At 41.2% G+C, this 26,843-nt stretch overlaps 1 long non-coding RNA gene across 1 annotated transcript in view; it reads left to right on the top strand.

The window, feature by feature from the left end:
* The first annotated feature begins 828 nt into the window (after positions 1-828).
* The window catches only part of LOC309609917, a 30,645-nt gene continuing 4,630 nt past the window's right edge, over positions 829-26,843 (top strand). Inside the window, exon 1 of the long non-coding RNA XR_014233653.1 lies at positions 829-26,812. This is a non-coding gene — a long non-coding RNA (uncharacterized lncRNA). The remainder of the gene's footprint in view (positions 26,813-26,843) is intronic.

Genomic DNA, 26,843 nt, shown 5'->3' with positions numbered 1-26,843 from the left:
CAGAAAAGTGGAGAGAATAGTGTAATGAACACCCATATACTCATCACCTAGTCCTAATATTCTTAACATTTTATCATATTTGCTCAAGTATTACATAGTTAATTATAGAAATCATGATATTTCACCCTTAAATACTTTATGATGCATTTCTAACAACCTAATACATTTCCCCATGATCACAATACCACCATCACACTGAATAAAATTAACAGTAATCCCTAATATCCTCTCATGTCCAGCCTGTACTCAGATTTTCACATTTGTCCCCAAAAGGTCTTTTACAGTTGATTTTTAAAAACCAGACCCAATGAGGATCTTGCCTTTCATTTGGCTGTTACTGGCTTGTACCTTCCAGATTAGAATGCTGGTAGCATCTGAATTACAGCCTAATCTAAGTGGTACACATGTAATATCCCAATATATAGGCTAAAATATGTTAAAGAAAATTATAGAACTCATAATGACTTTACTAGATACTTTTACCAACATCATCTCATTTATCTCTTTCCCAGAAAGGAAGAAGGTTTCCAAAGGACTCAGCCAAGCTAACATGTATTCTCTGTAGAAAAGACCTTTCCAGTCAATTTGAGAATTCTGAAGTTAAAAGAACAGATGATTCCAACACCACGCTTGGAGAAATGCTGGCCAGTGGGGTAATATGCAGACTCTCAGGTATGGCTCTGAAGGCTCCCTAGGATTTGGCCTCAAACCACTTTTCTACTGCCTTCTGTCCCCACATAGGTACCCGGAGCTATTCAATGTTTGCTGACTAGTCAGGCAGGGACTAGGGCGAGGAGAGACGCCTGGGACAGAAAGAGAACGCCACGCCTGTGCTTGCATGAAGGCGTCTTAAATTTTGTGTCCTGGGTACCTCCCTCACCTTGCCCTGTCCCCACCCTGAGATCTCAGGCACCTCACCTGCACAAACAATTTCAGCACATCACACACGGAGTTTAGGATTTCCTCTTATAAAAACTTTGGAAATCAAAGCACGCATTCTTGGTAACGGTTCATAGGTTACCTGAATTTTGGCGCCTGAAGATTTGAGATTCCTAGGGCCTCTGAGAATCCAGACAAAGCCTACATGTGACTTCTGAAAGGTGCTTTTGTTAGGACAAGACAGCCCTGCAGAGGGTACACGCTGGGCAGGCAGTGGCCTGGGAAAGTGCAAAGTCTGCTCCACCCAAATGGCAGGGATCTATCATCTCTACCTCATATGTGGGTGACGAGAAATGGGTACTGAATAGACCTTTCCAAATCCAAGCCAACCATTTGCCAGGAAACTTTGGGCTTCACCTGAGTCATGCCTGTTTCCTCATCTCTAAAATGTGAGTAATCATCATTACATTTTTAGCATTATTGTGAGGAGTGAAAGAGCCATAAGTAAAGCTTTTCTGCCTGTAACATAGTTGGTGCTCCTTAAGTGCTAGTTTCTCTAGAAGAGCTTAATAGAGACTTAATACATCTGTTTCCTTCAGGAAATGTTCCAGCAGTGGTGGAGGTTTTGGACCTGCCAAGACCTGAGATGATGGTAAAAATAATAATAAGGAGGAGGGGGGAAGGGATGGTGAAAGGGAGGAGGAGGAGGGGAAGAGGAGGGAAAGGGTGAGGGAGAGGAAGAAGGAGAGGAGAAGGAGAATTTATTTATTACTATTATTTTTAATTTTATTTATTTATTTTTGGCTGCGTTGGGTCTTCGTTGCTGTGCTCAGTCTTTCTCTAGTTGCGGTGAGCGGGGGCTACTCTTCATTGCAGTACGCGGGCTTCTCGTGGCGGTGGCTTCTCTTCTTGCGGAGCACGGACTCTAGGTGTGCGGGCTTCAGTAGTTGTGGCTTGCGGGCTCTAGAGCGCAGGCTCAGTAGTTGTGGCGCACGGGCTTAGTTGCTCCGTGGCATGTGGGATATTCCCGGACCAGGGCTCGAACCCGTGTCCCCTGCACTGGCAGGCGGATTCTTAACTACTGCGCCACCAGGGAAGTTCCAGGAGAAGGAGAATTTATTGTCTTTACTTCTGCCAGACATTGTTCTACGAATTATATGTGGATTAACTCATTTAATCGTCCCAACCCTATGAGGTAGTAATTTGTAAAATCCCAGCGCAGAGATGCAAAACGGCCCCCTCCAGAGTCCTGAGGCTCCTCTGGCTCAGTGAGCTAAGGCAGAAGAGGAACTTCTCGTCGCTTTTTCTCTCTAGTCCATGTGGGTATCTGGCCAGGCTGGGTCTCCCTACCTGGCCTGTGGCATAGCAGTCAGGGCACACGGCCTGTCCGGGGGGTACCATGCTCAGACGAGGAGCGCCCTCTCCTCCGACCAGTTTCTAATACTGCGAACTATCAAATAAGCTGTGCTGCTCGTGTAACACTAGAGCTAATGATGAACACTAGATCCTAAGATGATTTCCTTTGTGTTTTATAAAATATGAGAGTAGGTTTGTTGGTTTGTTTAGTGGAGTTAAATGGTTTCAGAAGATCCACTCCCAAATCGTAGTCCAAGTTCCCACATGCTGACTTTCAATCATTTGCCAAAAGCTTTGCCAGTCCTTTAGTTTATCGGTCAGCAAAACGATTGTGTGGGGACTTTGCTGGTGGCGCAGTGGTTAAGAATCCGCCTGCCAATGCAGGGGACACGGGTTCGAGCCCTGGTCTGGGAAGATCCCACATGCCGCGGAGCAACTAAGCCCGTGCGCCACAACTACTGAGCCTGCGCTCTAGAGCCCACGTGCCACAACTCCTGAAGCCCGCGCGCCTAGAGCCCGTGCTCCGCAATAAGAGAAGCCACCGCAATGAGAAGCCCACGCACCGCAACGAAGAGTAGCCCCTGCTCACCGCAACTAGAGAAAGCCCGTGTGCAGCAACGAAGACCCAACGCAGCCAAAAAAAAAAAAAAAAAGCCAAAAAAAATGGTTGTGTGTTTCACGAATGGTGTGCGTTTCACGTCTGTTAGCGTGTCTGAGAACTTTCAGTGAACCGAGTCACTTCTGTCATCAGGTTCTCCAGGCCACCGATATGGAAGTTAACCTTAAGTAACAAAAGTTAGTTTACCCAAAACAAATTATGCATTTTAGCGCTTGTAAAGCATGTCATGTCGTCTCTCCACTGCCTCCCATGCGGCTCTTTACGTTGCTGGCATATCAGTGACAGATCGCTTCAAGCTCACAGCAATGAAAGGTCTTCAAAATGCTTCCAGCCCCTGAATTCTTGGCTATCAAGATCCACATGGGCAGAAACAGTTCGGATCATTTCCAGCCTTCCGGCAAACAGATCACGTATGTCATAATTTGGTATTTTTATTTATTCAGAAAATATTGACTGAACACCTACTATGTGCCAGGATTTGTAGAGTCTCTGGCAGAGAATTCAGAAATCTTCTTCCGGTTGGAGAAGGGGATGGAGAAAGCCTAGAAAAAGGAGAGAAGCAATTCCTAGAGGCACAGGGAGGCTGTGGCGAGAGCGGGGCGTTCGCACGGACTCCCTCAGCTAGAGAAAACGTCTGTGAAAAGGCCAGACACAATGCAGGTTCTGTCTCAAATATTTGAATCTATTCCATCTACACCATTTGGCTGGCAGGAAGTCCCTGCTCTCTGTGGATTTACTAACGGGAGACACAAACCTCTGACATAATGAAGTGGCAGGAGGCATGCTTTACTCCAGCTTCCCTTGAAGGGAGAATAGTGGCTAAAGTTTCTTCCGTTAATCCCAGGGCACACATTTTCGTGTGGGTGCACTTGCTGGTATGCAATTATCTGTTAAATCCAACAGGCTTCAGCTCTGTAAGGTACAGAAAATTAACTCATTGGTATTTTCAAACAATAAGAAAAAGGAGGCGTAGCAGCGAAGTTTGGACACTGGGCCCTTTCTTAGAATGAGACAGAGTCTGATCTCTTAGAGGAGAAGCTTTGCTTGTACTGTTTTCTTGCCCTGGTCTGCTCCATCCTTGCACATTTCTGACAACTACACAAACAAGCTACAGGCTGAACTCAGTTCCCTTGATCATATTTAGCTACCAGTGAATCTGCGGAAAACTCTAGATTTTAGAAGGTTAAATCAGACAATAATTCAGAAAGTTTGCTTTTAAGGAGAGGCAACGTAATTATTGCTCAGAAGAAAATTTTCATGCAGCCCACAGATAATTAGCTACAAAACCTAAATTAGATGCAGTACTTGCTAAATCGACTTTCTGTAACCTAGAAAAAAAAGATTCCTCAGCAAAGCCCACAACATTGTAATGAAAAAAGCCATCTACTAAGCCTGGCCTGATTGACTTGGTCAAATGGTATATAAATTAAATCCATCTGAAGAATTTGATCTCCAAATGGGATTTTCATTTCCATAAGACTGCAGTTTAAAAATGTATGTGAAGTAAGAAAGAATAAAATCATTTCCCCCTATGCCTGGTGAACTTGGCAGCCCACGTGGAAAATGAGCCAGCTCTTCCCCTGCTGAACAAATCCATTCAAAATGATTTCATAGTTTTCCTTCCTTATCCTTTGGAATGTGGAAGCCATTTTCCAGTGGGTTTAAAAAAAAAAAAAATTCTGAATTTAACCCTTTGAGAGAAGATATTCATTCGCTTTTTATATTTCTCTAAGGGTATGTAGAATAATGCAATGGAGTTTTTGTTTGGTTGGTTTTTTTGGGGTTTTTTTGGTTTTTTTTTAGCACAAATGCTATAGGCAGAAAGTTGATTCAACCTTATTTAATGAGGACCCAAGGGAAATAGTTGTGCCTAATATAGTGCAAAATTCTGTAACTGAACTAATGTGAATTTGCAGCCACCTGCCAGGGAAATACCAATGCAGGTAGATTAAATGATACAGAAAACTTTTTTTTTTTTGCTTTGGTATTACAAAATTAAATAAGCTAATTAAAAACACCAGTTGATGCAGCCATTATGGAAGACAATATGCAGGTTCCTCAAAAAACTAAAAATAGAGTTTCCATATGATCCTGTAATCCCACTCCTGGGCATATATCCAGAGAAAACCATAATTCGAAAAGATACAGGCACCCCAATGTTCATTGCAGCACTATTTACAATAGCCAAGACATGGAAGCAACCTAAATGTCCTTCGACAGATGAATGGATAAAGAAGATGTGGTACATACATACAATGGAATATTAGCCATTTAAAAGAATGAAATAATGCCATTTGCAGCAACATGGATGGACCTAGAAATTATACTAAACGAAGTAAGTCAGAAAGAGAGACAATGGCCATATGACATCACTTATATGTGGAATCTAAAATATGATACAAATGAACATATCTATGAAACAAAAACAGACTCACAAATATAGAGAACAGACTTGTGGTTGCCAAAGGGGAGGGAGTGTGGGGGAGGGACGGATTGGGAGTTCGGGATTAGCAGATGCAAACTATTATATACAGAATGGATAAACAACAAGGTCCTACTGTACAGCACAGGGAACTATATTCAATATCCTGTGATAAACCATAATGGAAAATAATATGAAAAAGAATATATGTATGTATAACTGAGTCATTTTGCTATAGTACAGAAGAAATTAAATACAACATTGTAAATCAACTATACTTCAATAAAATTAAAAAAAAAATCTTCAGTTGAAGACTGCTAGCTTTTGTAGTCAAGTTGGATTCTTTCTGGAGTGTCATTCTTCCCTTGTGTAGTTTATCACCTATCCTAAGCCAAACTCTATTCCAGGTAGAAAAGGTAAATACATATTTGCTTATATATACATAAAATACATCTTCCAGAAGAGAAACACACACACACAAAAAAAACTTTGTAATTTTTGCATATTTTATATTTCTTTTTCTGTATCGATCAAGACAACTTGTACACTGGGACTCACAAAATGAAGCCAGCCTCCGTGGCCTGGCCCACATCACAAATTTCAACCTAAATCAGCCTGTGTTTATGAGAAACACCTGTCAAGAAACTGAACCTGAACAATCAAAATCCTCTAACTCAGCTTTCACTAGCTTACCTGAGCGTAGAAAATAGGATGGCTGGCCTTATAAGGAAATCCCCCACCTCCTAGCCAATCATGCCCTACTTCCACGTTACCTCTTCTAATAAACTCCTCTGTAAAGCTTGCTCTTGCCCCAGATCTTGCTCCACTGCTCCTGAGGCACTGGACTCCCCCAATCCATGGAATATTTCCCTTAAATAAAGGACATCAGGGCTTCCCTGGTGGCGCAGTGGTTGAGAATCCGCCTGCCAATGCAGGGCACACGGGTTCGAGCCCTGGTCTGGGAAGATCCCACATGCCGCGGAGCAACTAGGCCCGTGAGCCACAACTACTGAGCCTGCACGTCTGGAGCCTGTGCTCCGCAACAAGAGAGGCCGCGATAGTGAGAGGCCCGCGCACCGCGATGAAGAGTGGCCCCCGCTCGCCGCAACTAGAGAAAGCCCTCGCACAGAAACGAAGACCCAACACAGCCAAAAATAAATAAATAAATAAAGGACATCAAACTTGCTACTAAATTGTTCTAGTTTTGTCATTTGACTAGTATAGGTAATTCATTCACGTTAATCCAAACTGAGAAAGGATATACAGGAAAAGTCTTTCTATCCCTAACCCCTAGCTGCCCAATTTTTCCTTTCCAAAACAACTTATATTGTTAAGTTTGTTTTGATTTTGTTTTTGTTGCAGTAAGGAGTGTAACTCTTTCTGAGACATTTTATGAATATTTAGGTAACTACATATACGTATTCTCTAAGTCCTAATCTTTATTTTTATACAAAGGGTAGCGTAGCAAAATATTAATCTGTGCCATACCTTTTTTTAACTCAAAATATACATTTGACAAAGGAGCAAAATCTGTAACAACTGGATATCCACCTCCAAAAAAAAAAAAAATTAATCTAGACACAGACTTTACATCCTTCACAAAAGTTAACTCAAAATGGATCATAGACCTAAATGTAAAATGTAAAAAGTATACAACTCCTAGAAGATAGATTTGGAGAAAACCTAGATAACCATGAGTATGGTGGATGCCTTTTTAAATATAACACCAGAGGAATTCCCTGGTGGTCCAGTGGTTAGGACTCTGCACTTTCACTGCCAAGGGCACGGGTTCAATCCGTGGTCAGGGAACTAAGATCCCACAAGCTGTGCATCACGGCCAAAAAAATAAAAGAAAGAAAGGAAGGAAAAAAAAGGTAACACCAGAAGCATGATCCATAAAAGAAATAACTGATGAGCTATTTTTCATTAAAATTAAAAACTTCTGCTCAATGAAGGGCATTGCCAAAAGAATGAAAAGACAAGCCACAGACTGGGAGAAAATATTTGCAAAAGACATATCTGATGATGGACTGTTATCCAAAATATACAAAGATCTCTTAAAACTCAACAATAATTGGGTATTGTGAAAATATATTTGGTCTTTGCCCCCAGTTCCTAACACAGAACTCCTAAAACCCTAGGAATTTTCTGAGTAATAGAGGAGTATCTTTTTATTCATAACCAGCCCTTTCCACCACAATGGGTTTATGCTAATGAGGTGGCTCATGGTGGGGCCCTTAGATAACCTAGACCTAATGATTAGAGTGTCAGAGCTCTCAGCTCCACCCACCAACCTCAGGAGGGAAAGGGAGGCTGGACATTGAGCTCTAAGAGAATTGGTGAACCCATTCAAGTACTAGGAGGGTGGTATGTACAGAGTGGGTGTGGAAGCTTCTTGACTCCTCCTACCCCCATACTTTGTGCCCTGTGACTCTTTCCATTTGACCCTTCATGAGTGGTATCCTTTATCCTAAATATAATTAAAATGCTTTCCTGAGTTTTGTGAGCCATTGTAGCAAATTATTGAACATGAGAGTGGTTCATGAGAACCCCTGAACTTGTAGTTGGTCAGGCAAAACTGTATGTAGCCTGGGTACGTCATTTGCAGGTGGCATCTGAAGTGGGACAGTCTTTTGAGCCTGAGCCCTTTAACTTGTGGGATCTGATGTTAACTCCAGGTAGACATTGCCAGATGAATGGAATTGTTGGACACCACGCTGGTGTCAGAGAACTGGAGAATTGATGGTGTTGGAAAAGACACCATATATTTGGTGTCTGGGGGGGAAAAGCCTCGCAATAAGAAAATGAACAAACAACCTGATTAAAAATGCACTGGACGGGAATTCCCTGGTGGTCCAGCGGTTAGGACTCAGCGCTTTCACTGCCGGGGCCTGGGTTCAATCCCTGGTTGGGGAAACAAGATCCTGCAAGTCGTGTGGCAAGGCCCCCCCCAAAAAAAGTTTTTTTAAATGCACTGGACTTGAACAGAGAAGATATACAGATGGCAAGTAAGTATATGAAAAAATGCTCAACATTATATATTATTAGGGAATTACAAATTAAAACAATAAGATATCACTACACACCTATTAGAATGGTGAAAATCCAAAACACTGGTAATACCAAATGCTGGCGAGGAGCCACAGAAACCACAGGAAGTCTCACTCTTCGCTGGCCGTAATGCAAAATGCCACTTTGGAAGACAGTTTGGCAGTTTCTTACAAAACTGAACATACTCTTACCATGCAATCCAGCAATTGTGTTTCGTGGTATTTACCCAAGTGTGCTGAAGAGTTATGTCTACACAAAAACTTGCATACACATGTTTATAGCAGGGTTATTTCATAGTTACCAAAACTTGGAAACAACCGAGATGTTCTTCAGCAGGTGAACGGATACACAAACTTTTTTTTTTAATGAGGTTAATCTTACACCTGGTGACTCTCTTTCAAAATGATTCATATTATTTTTCCTGAATTGACACAAAGTTTTGAACAGGTCATGAAACCTAATATTTATTAGGCAAGGAGAACTGCTGTTTGCTAAATCCCCACTGCTACTAACAATACCTAACACTTTTTTTGTTTTGTTTTTGTTTTGCACACCACAGATTTATTTATTCTCCATCCGAATCAGGCTCAACCCCTAGTAGGATGCCCCCGTCAGCACCCTCAGACCTGATGGTCTGTTGAACACACTCTTTCCTGGGGAATAAGGAAGCAGGAAGAGAAGCTGAGACATTTTCTTGACCACTAGACTCCTGCTGGAGGCCGACAAGTCACCACAACGAACAGACTTCGATTGTTGTGACAACGACAAGTTATTGTAAGTTCTTTACTTTCCTGCTGTAAGAATTGAGGGAGGGGGTGGTGTCCAAAAATGAGGATCTGCCACGGGACTATGTCGGGCATGTGACTTTTATCTGTCCCATGGGTCCCAGCATTGATGGGAAAGGCAGGTCTAGAGGTGTCCACTGAGGAAGTCCATAGCTTCCACGTGACAACCTGTCACGTTAGAAGCAGCACTCACACGCCCCTTGACAATATCTAACACTTATTTAGCACAACTATATGTCAGCCACTATTCTAAGTGTTTTACATACTTCTAATTCCTTATAACAATCCTGTGAGGGAGCTTATATTATCTTTTTTTTTTTGGCCTCACTGCGTGGCATGTGGGATCTTACTTCCCCGACCAGGGATCGAACCCACGCCCCATGCACTGGAAGCACGGAGTCTTAACCACTGGACTGTCAGGGAAGTCCCTATATTATCTTTATTTCACAGATGTATAGACTAAGTCACAGAGAAGTTAAGTAACCTGCTCAAAGTCACACGGCAAGAGTAGTGGAGCTAGAAATTATAAGCAATTTGGCTTCAGAGGCGTTCCTCTTAACCATGAGGCTATATTCACTACTAGTTGCCAAAGACTGTATTTTAAATGTATTGTTTCATTTTTAATCCTTACAGCCCTATCTGATTTAGAACTATTAAACCCATTTTACACATGGGGAAATGTAGACTAAAAGATATCAAGTAACATGCCCAAGGTTATATACCAATCTTGGAGTTACTGGTATTCCAAAGCTGACCAGCTTTCTATTACTCCTTTGCTGCATCTCATATTGGCTACAAAACTGCACTGCTTTATTTACATACATACATACATGTATCCATTAATTTGATCTTTAGTCAAAGGTAAATAAATCTTGCAATCAGAGCTTCTGGTGAGGTTGGGTCATCAGAGATACCATACTGACACATCTCCTTTCACTCAAAGCAAATAACTTGACCTTATAGTTAACCCATGAAGCCCCTTTGCAGAGAAATTTATTATTTTCCTTGAACTTTTAGAAAATGGCCTAGTGGCCCTTTTTCATTCCAGCATCTTAAAGGTCTCTCCTCTCATGAAAAGTGCTTAGCAGCCCTTTCTCCTCACTCTACTATAAAACACGATTAATTTAATATTTATTATCGTTTGTTATAGAACAGGCACTATCCTAAGAGCTGGGTTACAATGATGAACAAAACAGCCATGGTCCCTACACTTAGGGGAACTTCCATTCTAATGGGGAGACAGACAATAAATAATCATCCAGATTTATATTGATGAACTGTGATAATTGCTCTGATGGGAAAGTACATTGCTCTGAAAGCACATAACAGGGCAGCGGGTCTAGTTTTGGTGTGTCTTGAGGGGAGGGTGTTGAAGACAAAAATCCCTCAGGAAGTGGGACTTCCCTGATGGTCCAGTGGTTAAGACTTCGCCTTCTGATGCAGAGGGTTCGATCCCTGGTTGGGGAGCTAAGATCCCACATGCCTCAGGGCCGAAAAACAAAACAAAACAAAACATAAAACAGAAGCAATATTATAACAAGTTCAATAAAGACTTTAAAAACGGTCCACATCAAAAAAAAAAAAAAAAATCCCTCAGGAAGTAACATTTGAGCCAAGATCTGCAGAAAGGGGTGAGAGAGAAGGCATATTCAAGCGACTGAGAGGACTCCGGGGTGCCTGGAGCACCGGTGACCGAGGAGAACAGCTCACAGTTAGGCTGAAAGAGGAGCAGGCGTGAGCCAGAGAGCGTGCGGCACTTTGTGGGACCTTAAGGGATTTTGCTCTTTGGTCCATAAACAATGGAAACCCTTTGAAGGGTTTTGGGCTGTTTTTACTTATACCACTTCTGACACCACTTCTGTCTTTTCCAACACCATGACTCCAACTCTTTGATGCCAACTAGATGTGCAACAATTCAACTCAATTCTGATACCACCTATCCGGAGTTAGCGTCAGTCCCCACAGGTTAAAGGGCTCAGTCCCACAAGACTGCTCCCACCTCAGATGCCAACTGCATGTCCAGAACACTCTTACTTCTGAATGACCGACTATAATTTGGGGGTTCCCAGAACCATCTCCTCAGATTTAGGAATTGGCTAGAATGACTCACAGAGCTGAGGAAATTGCTTTACTTGCTGTTACTGGTTTATTATAAAAGATAGAACTCAAGAACAGCCAGGGGAAAAGATGCATAGGGCAGGGTATGGGGGAAGAGGCTCGAAGCTTCCATGACCTTTCTGGGTGGGTGGGCCATCCTCCCAGTACCTTGATGTGTTCACCAACTAGGAGCTCTCCAAACTCCACTATTTAGAGGATTTTATGGAGGTTTCATTATATAGGCACAAATCGTTAAATCATTGGTCATTGTTGATTGGACTTGGTGATTGGGCTCAACCTCCAGCCCCTCTCCCCTCTCCAGAGGTCAGGGGTGGGGGCTGAAAGTTCCAACCCTCTAATCACATGGTTTGGTCTTTCCTGGTGAACAGCCCCTAGCCTAGAGCTATCTAGGTGTCCCCAGCCACCGGTCATCTCAATAGCATACAAAAGACATTCTTATCACTCCAGAGATTCCAAGGGTTTTAGGAGCTATATGCCAGGAACCAGGGACAGAGACTAAATCTTTATTTATTATTATTATTTTTGGCCATGCGGCTTGTGGGATCTGAGTTCCCCTACCAGGGATTGTGTTCCCTGCAGTGGAATCGCAGAGTCCTAACCACTGGACCACGAGGGAATTCCCTAAATCTTTATTATTTATGATACTACAGATTTTAAGTGGAAGGATGTGCTCAAGTTTCCATTTTTGCACAGGGGGAAAATGGATTGGGGGGAGATAAAAAGTGAGTGTTGATGGTAGTTTGATCTGGGAGACGGAGGAAGAGATGAAGAGAAGAGCATACACTTGAGGAATACGAGGATCCAGCAGCAGGACCGGGAGGCAGATGTCGGGGGGAGGGCAGGAAGAGCCATGACTGCGATAGCTCCTTGGGGTCCGTCTGTGCAGCTGGACAGAGAGTGATGCCAATCGTGAGCTAAGAACTGGAGGAGGGATAGGTTTAGAGCGAAAGTGTGTGAACTCCGTTTTCGGCACGTTGTATTAAAGGTGCTTCTGAGACATGCAAGTGGAGATGTCAAACATGCAGCTGGAGATATTCACCTGAGACAATGATGTGCTTCCAGATATTTCTGTCTAGGGCTAGTCCCGAGATCACGGGGTACAGAATATAAAGTGAGAAAAGCTGGAGGCTGAAGCATGGCTTGATTATGTAGTTCATGAACTTGACCAAATTCTCTTCCATTCATCATTTAGTTCCTAATAGGTACTGAATAAATGTTTGAAGAATAGAATCTTTTAATATTTTCAATGGTTATTTGGACCTCATCCTGGGCTGCTCATAAGAGCAAGTAAAACATCGGTTGGTATGTCTCCCTCCCTAGTCCCCTCTCAGTTACACATTTTTTAGGGAGTGGAAAGGAGACAACACTAAGAATCATTTCTTTGGTGTCTGGTTGTAGCACAGTAGAAAAGAACCCTAACCACCACCCTCTCACCAAACCTCGCTGCCATTGCCTCTGGAAATCCTTTCCTCGTGCTCCCCATCCCATAGAAGAAAATCCCATCTTTGGATCTCCCTATATGGAAGATATACTTTCACAGTAGCAACACCCATCATTCCATTAGAGCATCAAGTGTTTCTTTGTTTCTGTCTCCCTGCAAGTCTGTGAGCTCTTTCAAGGCAGATATGTTGTCAGAATCCATCTTTGTATCTCTAGCACATTGCTTAGCTCCAAGTAGGAAGTGCTCAATACATTTTTAAAATCAAAACTTTACTTTTTAGTGCTCTTTTAGGCTCACAGCAAAATGAAGCCGAGAGTACAGAGTTCTCATATACCTCTATCCCTACACACACATACCTTCTCCCACTATCAGCACCAGAGTGGTACATTTGTTCCAATTGATGAACCTATATTGACACAGCAGAATCACCCAAAGTCCATAGTGCATGTTAGGGTTCACTTTTGGTGTACATTCTATGGTTTGGCCAAATGTATAATGACATCCATCATTATAGTATCACACAGAATAGTTTCCTGCCCTAAAAATCCTCTGTGCTCCGCCTATTCTTCCCTCCCGCCCTCTAACCCCTGGAAACCACTAATTCTTTTACTGTCTCCATAGTCTTGCCTTTTCCAGAATGTCATAGAGTTGGAATCATACAGTACGGAGCCTTTCCAAAATGGCTTCTTTCATGAAGTAGTATGCATTTAAGGTTCTTCCTTCTCTTTTCAGGGCTTGATTGCTCATTACTTTTTAGTGCTGAATAATATTCCATTGTCTGGAGGTACCACAATTTCTTTATCCATTCACCTCCTGAAGGACATCTTGGTTGCTTCCAAGTTTCGGCAATTATGAATAATGCTGAGATAAACTTGTGTTCATGTTTTTTGTGTGAACACAAATTTTCAGTTCATTTGGGTAAATACCAAAGAGTGTGATTGCTGGATTGTACACTAAGAGTATGTTTAGTTTTCTAAGAAACTGCCAAGCTATCTGGCAAAGCCAAGCCACTGCCAAAGTGGTTGTACAATTTTGCATTCCCATCAGAAATGAATGAGAGTTGCTGTAGCACCACCGCACACCTATTAGAACAGCCAAAATATCTTTAAAAAGTTTTTAAATTTTCTACCTAAATGGATAGATTATATTTATTGGTTAGGTGCTGTGAAAAACCTCAGAGCTAAGAATTACTCTGGGGTTTCCCTTTCAGGAAAGCCCCAAACTCAAACTTCTAAAACTTTGTGAAAATTAGATTAGAACTAAAATGTAGGGGCTTCCCTGGTGGTGCAGTGGTTAAGAATCTGCCTGCCAATGCAGGGGACACGGGTTCAAGCCCTGGTCCAGGAAGATCCTACGTGCCGCGGAGCAACTAAGCCCGTGCGCCACAACTACTGAGCCTGCGCTCCAGAGCCCGTGAGTCACAACTACTGAAGCCCACACGCCTAGAGCCCGTGCTCCACAACAAGAGAAGACACCGCAGTGAGAAGCCCGCACACTGGAACGAAGAGCAGCTCCTGCTCGACGCAACTAGAGAAAGCCCTCCTGCAGCAACGAAGACCCAACACAGCCAAAAATAAATAAATAAAATAAATAAATTTATTTTTTAAAAAAAGAAATAAAATGTAGATTTAATTTATTTGGTTCCAATTAGTTTATAAAAAGTATTCTCTATATTTTTATAAAAAGCATAACATTGGCAGATAAATAAGAAAAAGAAAGAAGTAGTTACCGAGTGTACCTGCATGTTGATTAGGAGGGAAATCTAAATGAAGAAGTTAATTAAAAATTTAAAGAAACACTTCAGGAAGTTTTAAAATCTTTGCTGATTAAAATAAATGACAATAATTTGTTGCTCTATATCATTTTGGAAGAGATAGGACATTAGGTCGTTAATATTTGCCTATTTGTAAGATAAACCCAAGTCATAAGTTACATCTACAATGCTGTCCTTATTCACTCGAAATGCCCTTTAATATCCTACTAAGAAACCTCCTATCCAATTACTTAAGAACACTTCAACTTCATAAATTGTGAGCTGTTTGGACAGGTTGATTCAATTAAGAGTATACCCCCCCCCAAAAAAATCCATGTAACTATTGTCATAAAATTCTTTAAAATTATGCAAAAGCCATATGATCTTCCTGAGGTAAGACTGAAACACAAACAGAGCTGTTTTCTTTCTACTGTGTGTTATTAAGTTTAATTGCTTCATTCTCGTGATTGCTTTTGAAAGAGAAGAAATCAATCAAGCTTTCACTGAAAGTGGATACCACTGCATTATGTATGAGGTTGGCAAGGGAAAAGAGACCTGTGACCTAAAAGGAAATCAGGATCTAAAGCACTTACAAATGTGAGGCTCTTACGCCCAAGTCTCCTTTGTCAAGAGGCATGCTGCCCTTGAACATGAACTTCAACATTATTCACTTAATATAAGTTTCTTAAGTTTATTTTTTAAGATCAGGCAGGCCCTTGAATGAGAAGAGGATGCTACTGATATATTAAAGAAAATATAAAGACATACTTTCCCCAGGAGTGTTGAAAAGGTTCTGTCTACACTGCTTTCTTAAATCCCTTGGGAATTTACAGCATTGTTTTTGAGGTGACAAAGCAGGATTAGAGGTGGTGATGATGGAAGAAAATGTGCCTGTGTTTGAATCCCTTGGTCCCCTGGGGGGAAGCCTTTGGTCTCCTTGGCACCAGAGTTCAACAAGCTGAGTGAGTTGGCCTAGATTCTTCATTTAAACACAGTTATTTCATATCTGAAATTTTTTTTAAGATATGTGCAATTTATTTATTTTTATTTATTTATTTTTTAATTTTTTGGCTGCACCCCAAGGCATGTGGGATCTTAGTTCCCCGACCAGGGATCAAACCCACGCCTCCTGCATTGAAAGGCGGAGTCATAACCACTGGACCGCTGGGGAAGTCCCTCGTACCTGAATGTTTTAAGTGAGATGCTAGGGATAGAAAAATAACCCTTGTGTTTCTCCCCTCATTTCTGAATCTGTCTACACATTAATGAGTTTACTTCCTTGCTATAACAAGAGGTCACCACTAGGAACTGCTGAACATTCACAGTGACTGACTGACTGATTGATTGATTTGATATATACATATAACATATACGTATATATATATAACATTCAGAGTTTTCTTTTTTTTAATTTTTTTTTGAATTTTTGGATTTTATTTTTTTATACACCAGGTTATTAGTTATCCATTTTATACATATTAGTGTAAACATGTCAATCCCAATCTCCCAGTTCATCCCACCACCACTGCCCCCACCCCGCCACTTCCCCCACTTGGTGTCCATACATTTGTTCTCTACATCTGTGTCTCAATTTCTGCCCTGCAAACCACTTCACGTTATAACCCATGTTACCTTCCACCATACTTCCAGAGCAATTTCTCATATTGAAAGCCTTCTCATCCAACCTGCCAGCAAGACTGAGCTTTATTAATGTTAATTTGTTTGTTATCTTTGTAGGCAAGATGCAACAGGCTGGAGAAACAGCTAGCAAAGATAGGATATCTTAGTTGGGAAGAAATCTTAGGAGGTAAAATAAGAATTTGGTAGAGAAAGTGTCTTTTGATGGCCTTCTCTCTAGAAAAATCCCATCGACTTCTGCTCTGACAGAGATTTGATTCTCTAATCATTACAGTTCCATTGAACCTAGATATCATTAACAAACAACTTAAAAGCCATGTTTCTACAAAAAGGCAGGCATTCTTTTCGTAAGTTTCTAGTTTCTCTTTTATTAAGAAACATTTTAGTCTATCAAATGGTTGAACTTGGAGCCGGGCTTCCAGAACACACAGCCCTTCTTTCACAGCCCTTGGGAGGATGGAGAGGGGGCAAAGGGAACTAATATTTTTTTGAGCTTCTCCTTAGAGCCAAGTACAGGACTGGGGAATTTCCCAACTTCTTTTACATACAGAAGAGGAAACTTTGGGGGAAGTTATGATGTCTGAGGATGGGCAGATGGTTGGGTAAACCGTAAGCAGTGACCACAGTCTGGTTCATGCCACCATCCCCAGTACCTTGCTGAAGAAGTGATCCCTGGTAGGAAGGGAGAAAGGCAGGGTTCACTGTCATTCAACTAGAGCAAGTAGAATAGAAACGCAATGAAGTTGTGGGTGTCCTCTTTGTTTGGGCAGTGCTAACAGAATGTCCCTCTGTGCTGTAACTATGTCTTGTACAGCCTATACTAATTTTTATTTATTTATTTATTTATTTATGGCTTTGGTTCTTTGAGGTGCACGGGCTTCTCATTGCAGTGGCTTCTCTTGTTGCAGAGCACGGGCTCTAGGCGCGCGGGCTTCAGTAGTTGTGGCACACAGGCTCAGTAGTTGTGGCTCGCGGGCTCTAGAGTGCAGGCTCAGTAGTTGTGGCACACGGGCTTAGTTGCTCTGCGGCATGTGGGATCTTCCCGGACCAGGGCTCGAACCCGTGTCCCCTGCATTGGCAGGCGGATTCTTAACCACTGTGCCACCAGGGAAGCCCAAAGGAGGTTTTTAGAATTAATTCCATTATCATCCTTTAAAATACATGTTTAGGACCTCCCTGGCGGTCCAGTGGTTAAAACTCTGCGCTTCCACTGCAGGGTGCACGGGTTCGATCCCTGGTTGGGGAAGTTCCGCATGCCTTGCGGTGCAGCCAAAACAACAACAAAAAAAAGCAAAAAAAACCCCCACAAACAAAAAACATACGTTTAATGTCAGTTGTCATCACTGCTGGGAACAGATTTTGGTCATCATTTGAGTCCATTTTCTAAAAAACACTAACCATCATCTGAGCCTTCATTCAGCAAGTTGCGTAGCAGTAACATCAAAGATCACTGATCACAGATCACCATCACAGATATAATAATAATGAAAACATTTGAAATACTGCCAAGAATTACCAAAATGTGACACCGAAAAACGAAGTGGGCAAAGGCTGCTGGAAAAACGGTGCCAATAGACTTGCTCAACGTGGAGTTGCCCCAAACCTTCAATTTGTAAAAAACACAAATCTGCGAAGCGCAATAAAGCGAAGCTCAATAGAACAAGTTTGCCCATATTAAAAAACAACAAACATTTATGACATACTTACGCATTCAGTGAAGATCTACTATGTGCAAAGCACTCTGCTAAGTGGCAGGGATACAGCGATGATACGCACGTAGTTGCTGGCCTCAGTGGTTACTAAGTGCTGTGATAGGGGAGAAGTTAAAGTTGTGAGGGACACGAAAGAGGAGAGTTTCATCCTGAGAGGGGTGACACAGTCCAGAAAGGCTTCTAGAAGAGTGAGGTCTAAGCTGACTCAAGGGTAAGTAGGCATTTCTTAGACAAGGGCAGAGTGTGCGTGAGTGAGTGTTTGCGTCTCTACATTCCGTGAAGCATGTGCCAGCAGTCAGATTTGAGGGGACAGGGTAGCGAGAGGATTAAGTGCACAGACTCTCAAGCCCTCTGTCTTTTTCAAACAATTATGGTAAAATACACGTAAGATAAAATTTACCATTTTAAAGCGTGCAATTCAGTGGCATTAAGTACATTCACAACTATCTTGTGTAAAAACGTCACCACTATCTAGTTACAAAACTTTTTCATCACCCCAAATGGAAATCCCAGGGACTTCACTGGTGATCCAGTGGTTAAGTCTCCATGCTCCCAATGCAGGGGACCTAGGTTCCATCCCTGGTCAGGGAACTACATCCCACATGCACACGGCAACTAAGAGTCTGCATGCCACAACTAAAGATCCTGCATGCCACAAGTAAAGATACTGCACACTGCAAATGAATACCCCACACGTGGCAACGAAGATCCGGCGCAGCCAAATAAATAAATACATATTTTTTTTAAGAAAAGGAAAGAAAATAGATTGAGGGACTTTTCTGGCAGTCCAGTGGTTAGGACTCCATGCTTCCACTGAAGGGGGCACAGGTTTGATCCCTGGTCAGGGAACTAAAATCCCACAGGCCCCGCGGTGTGGCCAAAAAAAGAAGAAAATAGATTGAAAGTAAGAGGTAACTCTGCGTTTGGCTTAGAGGCTGGTGTAGTAATCCAGGTGGGAAATCATAGTGGCACTGAGGGTGGAACTGAAACCGAGCAGGATCCTGTGAGGCTCCTGGGCACACAAGCCTTTCTGGCCCCTATTTTCTTGCTTGTAGGAAACAGAATCCAACCTCCATGACCTTTCCTGAGTTCCAAAGGGCAGATTCAAACAGTTGCTAATCAAGGGAGGAGTAGCCAAGAAACCACCTGAGGCCAGGAACCAGAGAAGCTCATCAAGATTACCTGAGACCAGATCAGAGGATTGCAGGCCCTGCACACACTCTAATCTTATCAGCAACCCCACCCTTGAACCGCTGCTATAAAACTCATCAAATCCTCCTGGGTTGGGACACATAGTTTTTTGGGGCAGGAGCCCACTGTGTCCCCCTTTGCCTGGCAAAGAAATAAAACTATTCTTTTCTACTTCACCCCAAACTCTGTCTCCGAGATTCAATTTGGCACTGGTGCACAGAGCTTTCGGCATCAGATCTAAGTAGATATAATCAAGAGAGCCTTAGAAAATAAAATGGACAGAAAGGTATATGGATCAGATGTAAGCATATGCTGATCTTGTTGATTTTACCTCTTAAATATAAATGTTACTCAAATACAGCTAGATTTCTCCATCTTGTTATCGCTTCACCTGTCTAAGCTATCCTCAACTCTCAAGTAGACTGCCATAATGATCTCCTAGAGCTTTTCCATCTCAATTATTATTTTTATTCCATATCCATTCTCGATCTTTTCTAATCTCGTCTCCGTATTGCAAAGTCATGTTAATAAAGTATTTCAGACATACAGAAAGGAATAAGGAATAATGTATATTCATGTATCCAACTCACATGTTAAGAAAATAAAAATAGGGAATTCCCTGGCGGTCCAGTGGTTAGGACTCTGTGCTTTCACTGCTGAGGGCCTGGGTTCAATCCCTGGTCAGGGAACTAAGAACCCACAGGCCGTGTGGCGTGGCCTAAGTAAATAAATTAATAAAATAAAAATACATCTGGTTGTGTCCCTCTTGTAACCCTCTCCAATCATATTCTCCTCTCCTCAGTCTACCTGTATTTAAATATTGCAGATAAACACCCAAATCAGCATGGTAGGTACCTCTATCATTTCCTCACATATCTGTATAGTTTTACAACATTAGTATGTGTCCCTTTGTGTATTTGTATATTTTCTTGAATATTTTAATGCCTCATAGAGATGAAGTCACATTGCATGTGTCGTTCTGCCACTGCTCTCCACCCGCACCTCAATTAAAGCTCCTGTTAGTGTGAAGCGTTCATGCTGAAACATGTTGTGCTGGTCCATTTATTTTCAATGCAGTGGAATCTCTTCATTGTATGCATATACAAGAATGAAACACTTATCTATTCAAAAGGCAGATCCGATCATGTCAATCTCCTGCTCAAGATACCTCAAGCAGTAGAAAACTGCTGATTTTCTGCTGAGGACTGCAATCATGTCTGGCTTGATTTCAGGCTCCTTCTACCACCAAAGCCTGTCCTAAGCCCCTGGCTTGTTCCCCTTCTACTAATTAACTCCTACTCACTCTTCAGCTCTCAGCTCAAATTTACTTCCGTGAGAAAGCCTTCCCCACCATCTCTACCACACCTGCTAGATCGGTTCCTTTACATGCTTTCATAAGAATTTTCTAGAACAAATAACCAGATGGTTGAATTCCTGTTAGTACCTCCTTACCCAAACTAAAAGTCTGCAGAGGCCATATCTATTTTTGCTCACATTGCATCTCTAAGAGCCATACCAAGTGCTTGGCACTTAGTAGGCATTCAATAAAACTTGGCTGAATGAACAAGAACAGAAATAAGTATTAGAAATATTTTCCTGCCTAGTAGATACATACTTCTAATTAATTCTGCTTAATTTAAACTTGTTAAATACTATTAAACCCACAGACAATGTACTGATCCAGTAAGCTTTTACTCAGCAATTCATGAATCAGGTAGCATCCAATCTAGCAGATAGAAAGGCACTCCAAAGAGCTGTGCAAGGCTAGAGATTTTATAGACAAAAGTTAGAAGGAACAAGGAATTATACTAGGCATTCCCTGATGGTTAAAGCAGGACTACCTTCCTTATATGGGGTAAAGGGGAACTCTAGCTGGGTCAGGTAACTTGTGCTGAGCTGGCAAGTGCTGACTGGTTGACCTAGGTCTTCCTTTTCTGGGAGAGCTGAGGAGAGAAAGTTAAGTTTTGGTTTGCTGATGTGGGGCTTAGCGTGAGCAACTCCATCTTGGGCCTATTTTAGATATTTTAACACCACTTATTCTAGAATTTAATTTCAAGCCCTGATTGGGTGGCTGGGACTGCATACACCCTCCCTCTGTAAACAACTAGAAAACTGGACAAAATATATGAAATTACTCTTTTCAGTGGACAACAAGAGTGCAGGACTGTGAACAAAGCTGAGAGAAGGGAAACCATGAGATAAGCCCTACTTTGCTCCAGAGGCATTTTGAGGACAATGGTGCAGGGAGGGAGATCCCAAGCAGAGATAGCACTCGATTCAAAAGAAGAAAAAAAGAAAAAAAGACTAAAGAACAGATGAGATAATAGCAAACAAATAGCAAGATGGTCGATTTAAACTCAACCATCTTGAGGGAATTCCCTGGTGGTCCAGTGCTTAGGACTTGGAGCTTTCACTGCCATGGCCCGGCTTCAATCCCTGGTTGGGGAACTAGCATCCTGCAAGCCTCACGGCTCAGCAACAAAACAAAACAAATAAACAAACAAAAAACTCAACCACATTGGGCTTCCCTGGTGGCGCAGTGATTAAGAATCCGTCTGCTAATGCAGGGGACACGGGTTTAAGCCCTGGTCGGGGAAGATCGCACATGCCGCAGACCAGCTAAGCCTGTGCGCCACAACTACTGAGCCTGCACTCTAGAGCCCACGAGCCACAACTACTGAGCCCGCGTGCCACAGCTACTGAAGTCCGCGAGCCTAGAGCCCATGCTCTGCAACAAGAGAAGCCACCGCAATGAGAAGCCCACGCACTGCAACGAAGAGTAGCCCCACTTGCCGCAACTAGAGAAAGCCCGCGTGCAGCAACGAAGACCCAATGCAGCCAAAAATAAATAAATAAATAAAATTTTTAAAAAAAGAAATGCACTTTAAATATAAAGACACATATAGGGTGAAAGTAAAAAGTAGAAAAAGATATATGATGCAAATACTAATCATAAAAAAGGTGATTTTCCTATATTAATACCAGACAAAGTAGACATGCAAGCAGATAAGGCAAGGGGTCGCTGGAGATAGAGAACCAGGCAGGGTTTTCTTGACATAAGAGAAGCCATTTTTGTCCTAAGGCATTTTGTGATCCAAGCCTGGCCACAATGCTTGCCCTTGAACAGGTAATTAATGACCTTAAGGGAACAAAAAATGCAGAAACAAAGGACTGTTATCAGGCAAGTGAAGTAACAAATGCAAAGATAACAAATCAGTTGTAAAGACACCCAGTTCTATTTCAATGGTAAAGACTAGCCTAGAGCATTGTCTTGTGCTATCTTGCAGAATTTAAATTCCCCCTCCGTTGCTCAACCACCAGATCAACTGGAATCTAAGGGATGATGATGTTGACTTTTTCTGATCCTCAGTGACTTCAGTCAACTAAAGCTTGGACTGGGCCACCCAAGCCCCTTCATGAATATGCATGAACGCTTAGCTTAAAACTTACCCAATTTTGCTGTCCAGGAAGACACTGCTTTGGGAAGGATCCCTGGTGTTCTCCCTACTTGCTGCAAGTAATAATTAATCCTTCCTTATGCAGATCTTTGGCTTGGTTGTGTCTTTCGGCTTGATACCCACCAAGAGGTTAACCCAGTTTTTGGGTAACAGACATAAGGACAAGGAATTTCACCAGAGTTAAAGAGCAATACATTTCATAATGACAAAAAAAAGTCAATTCATTCAGAAGACAAAGCAATCCTAAATATGCATGTACCTAATATCAAAATTTCTAAATATGATAGGTGAAACCTGACAGAACCAAAAGGACAGATGGACAAATCCACAATCACAATTTTAGTTGACGCTTTCAATACTGCTCTCAGCAACTGACAGAAGAAGATAGAATATCTCGAAGGACACAAAAGATGTGAACAACATTATCTTTTCAAGTACACACGAAACATTTACTGAGATAGAGAAAATTTGGAGACATAAATTAAATCCCAATAAATGTAAAATGATTGAAAAACTACAGAATGTTCTTTTTTAGTACAATAGAATTAAATTGGAAATTAATTACAGAAGTTATCTGGAAAGCTGCCCAGATATCTGGAAATTAAACAACAAATTTCCTTGTAACTCACTGGTCAGAGAAGTTGCAAAGGAAATTAGAAAATATTTGAAAGGAAACACAATCCATCAAACACAATCAATAAAATGGATAAACTCTAGCTAGAGTGATTAAGAAAAAAGAAAGGGAATATACAAATTATCAATATCAGGAATAAAAGAGGGGACATCTCTGAAGATATTAAAGCGTTAATAAGGGAGTAAGCATGAACAACTTTATGCCAATCAATGAAATGGGCCAATTCACTGGAGATATAAATTACTAAAACTATTTCAAGAAAAAATAAAAAATTGGAATAGTCCTATATCTAATAATTAAATAAAATTTATAGTTAAATACCTTTCTGCAAAGAAAACTCCATGCTCATATGGCTTCACTGGTGAATTCCATTAAACATTTAAGAAAGAAATAACACACAAACTCTTTCAGAAAATAGAGGAGGAAACCCTTCTATGTATGAGGTCATTATCTGACAACACCAAAACCTGACAAAGTCATTATAAGAAACGAAAGCTGCAGAGTAATATTGCTTGTGAAGGATAAACACAAAAAATCCTTAACAAAGCATTAGCAAATTGAGTCCTGAAATAGAAATGCAAAGGACCTAGACTAGCCAAAACAATCTTAAAAATGAAGAACAAAGATGGAGAACTTACACTATCTGATTTCAAGACATATTACAGTAATCCAGACAATGTCACATTGGGGAAAGAACAGACATATAGACCAACGGAACAGAATGGAGAGTCGAGAAACACATATATATATATAAAATTATATTACATATATATAATTATATATAAAATGTATACATAATTTTTATTATATATTACATATTTATATATAATTTATAACATAATATGTAACATATATTATATAAAACATATATTTTATATATAAAAATTCTTTTTTCAATTGATTTTTGACTCTGTGAACACAATTCACTGGGGAAAGGAAAGTCTTTTCAACAAATGGTGAACCACTGGATATCTACATGAAAAAAAGTGAACATTGATCTTTATCTCACAATATAAACAAATATTAAACTCAAAATGGACCATATACATAAAAGTAAAAGCTAATAATATGTAAGTTCTAGGAAAAAAGTATTGGAGAAAATCACTGCAACCTTGGTATAGGCAAAAATTTCTCAGATGAGATAATCTAATCACCAATTATAGAAGAAAAACTTGGTAAATTGTACTCTATCAACATTGAAACCTTGTTCTTTGTTGACATTATGAAGAAAACTAAGAGACAAGCCACAAAATCAAAGAAAATATTTGTAACACATATATTTAATCTTATATCCAGAATATATGTATCTTAAAACAAAAATAAGAAAACAACCCAATAATAACTTGGCAAAAAATTAGAATAGATGCCTCATGAAAAAAGACATAGGACTCGCCGATAGCACATGAAAACATGCTCAACATTTATCAGGAAAAGCAATTTAAAAGTAGTGAGATACCGCAATCCCCTAAATAGAATGGCTAAATTTAGAATGGCTAAAATTAATGACTGATAACACCAGGTGTTGGCAAGGATATGGAGCAAATGCAACTCTCATAGGTTGCAGGTACTAATGTAAAGTGGTCCAACCACAATGGAAAACTATTTGGCAGTTTCTTAAAAAGTTAGACTTACACCTAACCGTATGACCTATCAATTCCACTTCTATGTATTTAGTCCAACAAAATGAAAACGTATGTCCACACAAAGACTTCTTTTATATATCAATGTACATGCAGCTTTATTCATAATAGCAAAAAACTAGAAATAACCCAAATGTCCATCAACAGATGAATGGATATACAAATTTTGGCATATCTATTTCAATGGAATATTTATTCAATGGAACAAACTATTTATATATGCAACATGAATGAATTTCAAAAACATTATGCTGGGTGAAAGAAGCCAGACCGAAAAGGGTACACTATATGAGTCTATTTATACAAAACTCTAGATAAAGCAAAACCAATCCACAGGGTCAGGAAGTACATCAGTGGTTGCCTGGGGTGGAGGTTGCCAGGGGTGGGTCGGGGACATGATTTGCCAAGGTACAAGGGAACATTTTGGGTGTTATGGTTTTCTCGTTATACTTGGTTTTGAATCATTCTAGAAAGTCTCATGGCTAAGATTTGGAGGTCACTTAGGGGAAGAAGGCCTCATCAGATGGAAATAATCTATACCTTGACTGTGGTAGAGGTTAAATGGGGTATACATATTTGCCAAAAAAAAAAAAACATCACCTAACTGTACACTTTAAATGGGTATATTTTATGTAAATTACAGCTTACTAACAGTTCATCTAAAAAATGAAATGGTTAAAAAAAAAAAATGCGGCTTCCTTGGATACACTCCAGACTTAGTGAATCAGAAAGCTGGGATGGTAGGGCTAAGATTTGGAGGTCAAGTGGGGGCAGAAGGCCTCATCAGGTTGATTTTAACTGACTGACTAGTTTACCTCCTGTTTCAGGTCCAGTGAGAACTTAAAAATGGAAATTTATTTTCTGTTCCTTATTCTAAAACTAAGACATGACTGCTTGCCAAAAAAATTCAGGGAATGTAGAAATCTTTAAAGATCCAGAATTAACATTATCATATATATCAGGTTTTTCTGCAAATGTAGAGTATACACATGTATTTTTAACAACATGGAGTCCTATGAAACATACTATTTTATCAACCACTCTTTTCACTAAATATGCAGTGAACCGCTTTTCATAGATGAACCACACCACAAGAAATGAGTGCTTATGATGGGTATTCTCTCACTTATTTGAACAGTTCCCCAAAGATGGACATGTAGGTTGTGGGGTACTTTTTGCAGCTTGGCCTACTCAACACCCACTTCAACTCCCTTCTCACTGCCCTGTTCAATTCTAAAAGCTGGAAAGATAAACACTTGCTTTCTCAGATACCCCTGCAGGTCCGGTGGCCATGTCATCTGGGTCTGGCCAAAGAGACAGAAATGGAAGCAGCCAATACTGCCTCCTGGGCTTCCTGCTCCGCAGGGGGCCTGCACCTGGGGGCCCAGGTGCAGCAGTCACTGCCTAGAGCAGAGCAGGAATAGGGCAGTCCGGTTCCCTCACTCATCCCTCAGTCTCCACAGCCCTGGGCCCCTCTGTTGGACTTCTAATGGCATGAGATAGACACCTTACTTAAACCACTAACGAAACAAACTACAAAATGCCCCTGGCTACTCACTAGGTTATTTCCAAGAAAAATTCCCACAAGTAGAATTGTTGGATCAGAGTATGCGTTTTTAAATACTTTTGAAACGTTTTATCAATTGACACTCCCACCAGCGCTGTATTATTACTGACCTGCGTCCTTGGCCTCTTTAATCAATAGAAATTGATAAGAGGACAGACGAGAACTTCACGCAAGGCTTTCTTGGTGCTCGCGCTGCAGCACCAGGGAACGAAAACAAGAAACAGGTGACCTTGCTCGCTTTCCGCGGATGGCTGGCTGGTTCCTCAAATGGCGTGCGGGTGAGGCGGATTGGTGGGTGGGACCAGAGGCGCGGCTTAGGTGGTCTGCCCACCCCCTCGGTGGTGCTGTGCGCAGGGGTCATGCGCAGTATCCTGCTTTTGCTCCCGGCACCTCAGACGTGGCAGTAGGTTTGTGGCCTTTTTGTAGCTTGTTGTTCATAACTGCTGGGACTGCAGCATGCATGCAGTTATTTTTAGTCCTTTATAGTTTCTTTGTATTCCGTTGCTTGAGGAGGCGTTTACACTCTGCACTCCAGTAAAGGGTCCCAGGTCCCAAGCTATTGCATGGTGCAAGCGCTCT

The sequence above is a fragment of the Balaenoptera borealis genome (genome assembly GCF_965194805.1).
Source record: "Balaenoptera borealis genome assembly, chromosome: 13".
Lineage (NCBI taxonomy): Eukaryota > Metazoa > Chordata > Mammalia > Artiodactyla > Balaenopteridae > Balaenoptera > Balaenoptera borealis.
Note: the sequence above shows the minus strand (reverse complement) of the source record. Positions and strands in the feature narration are given on the sequence as shown.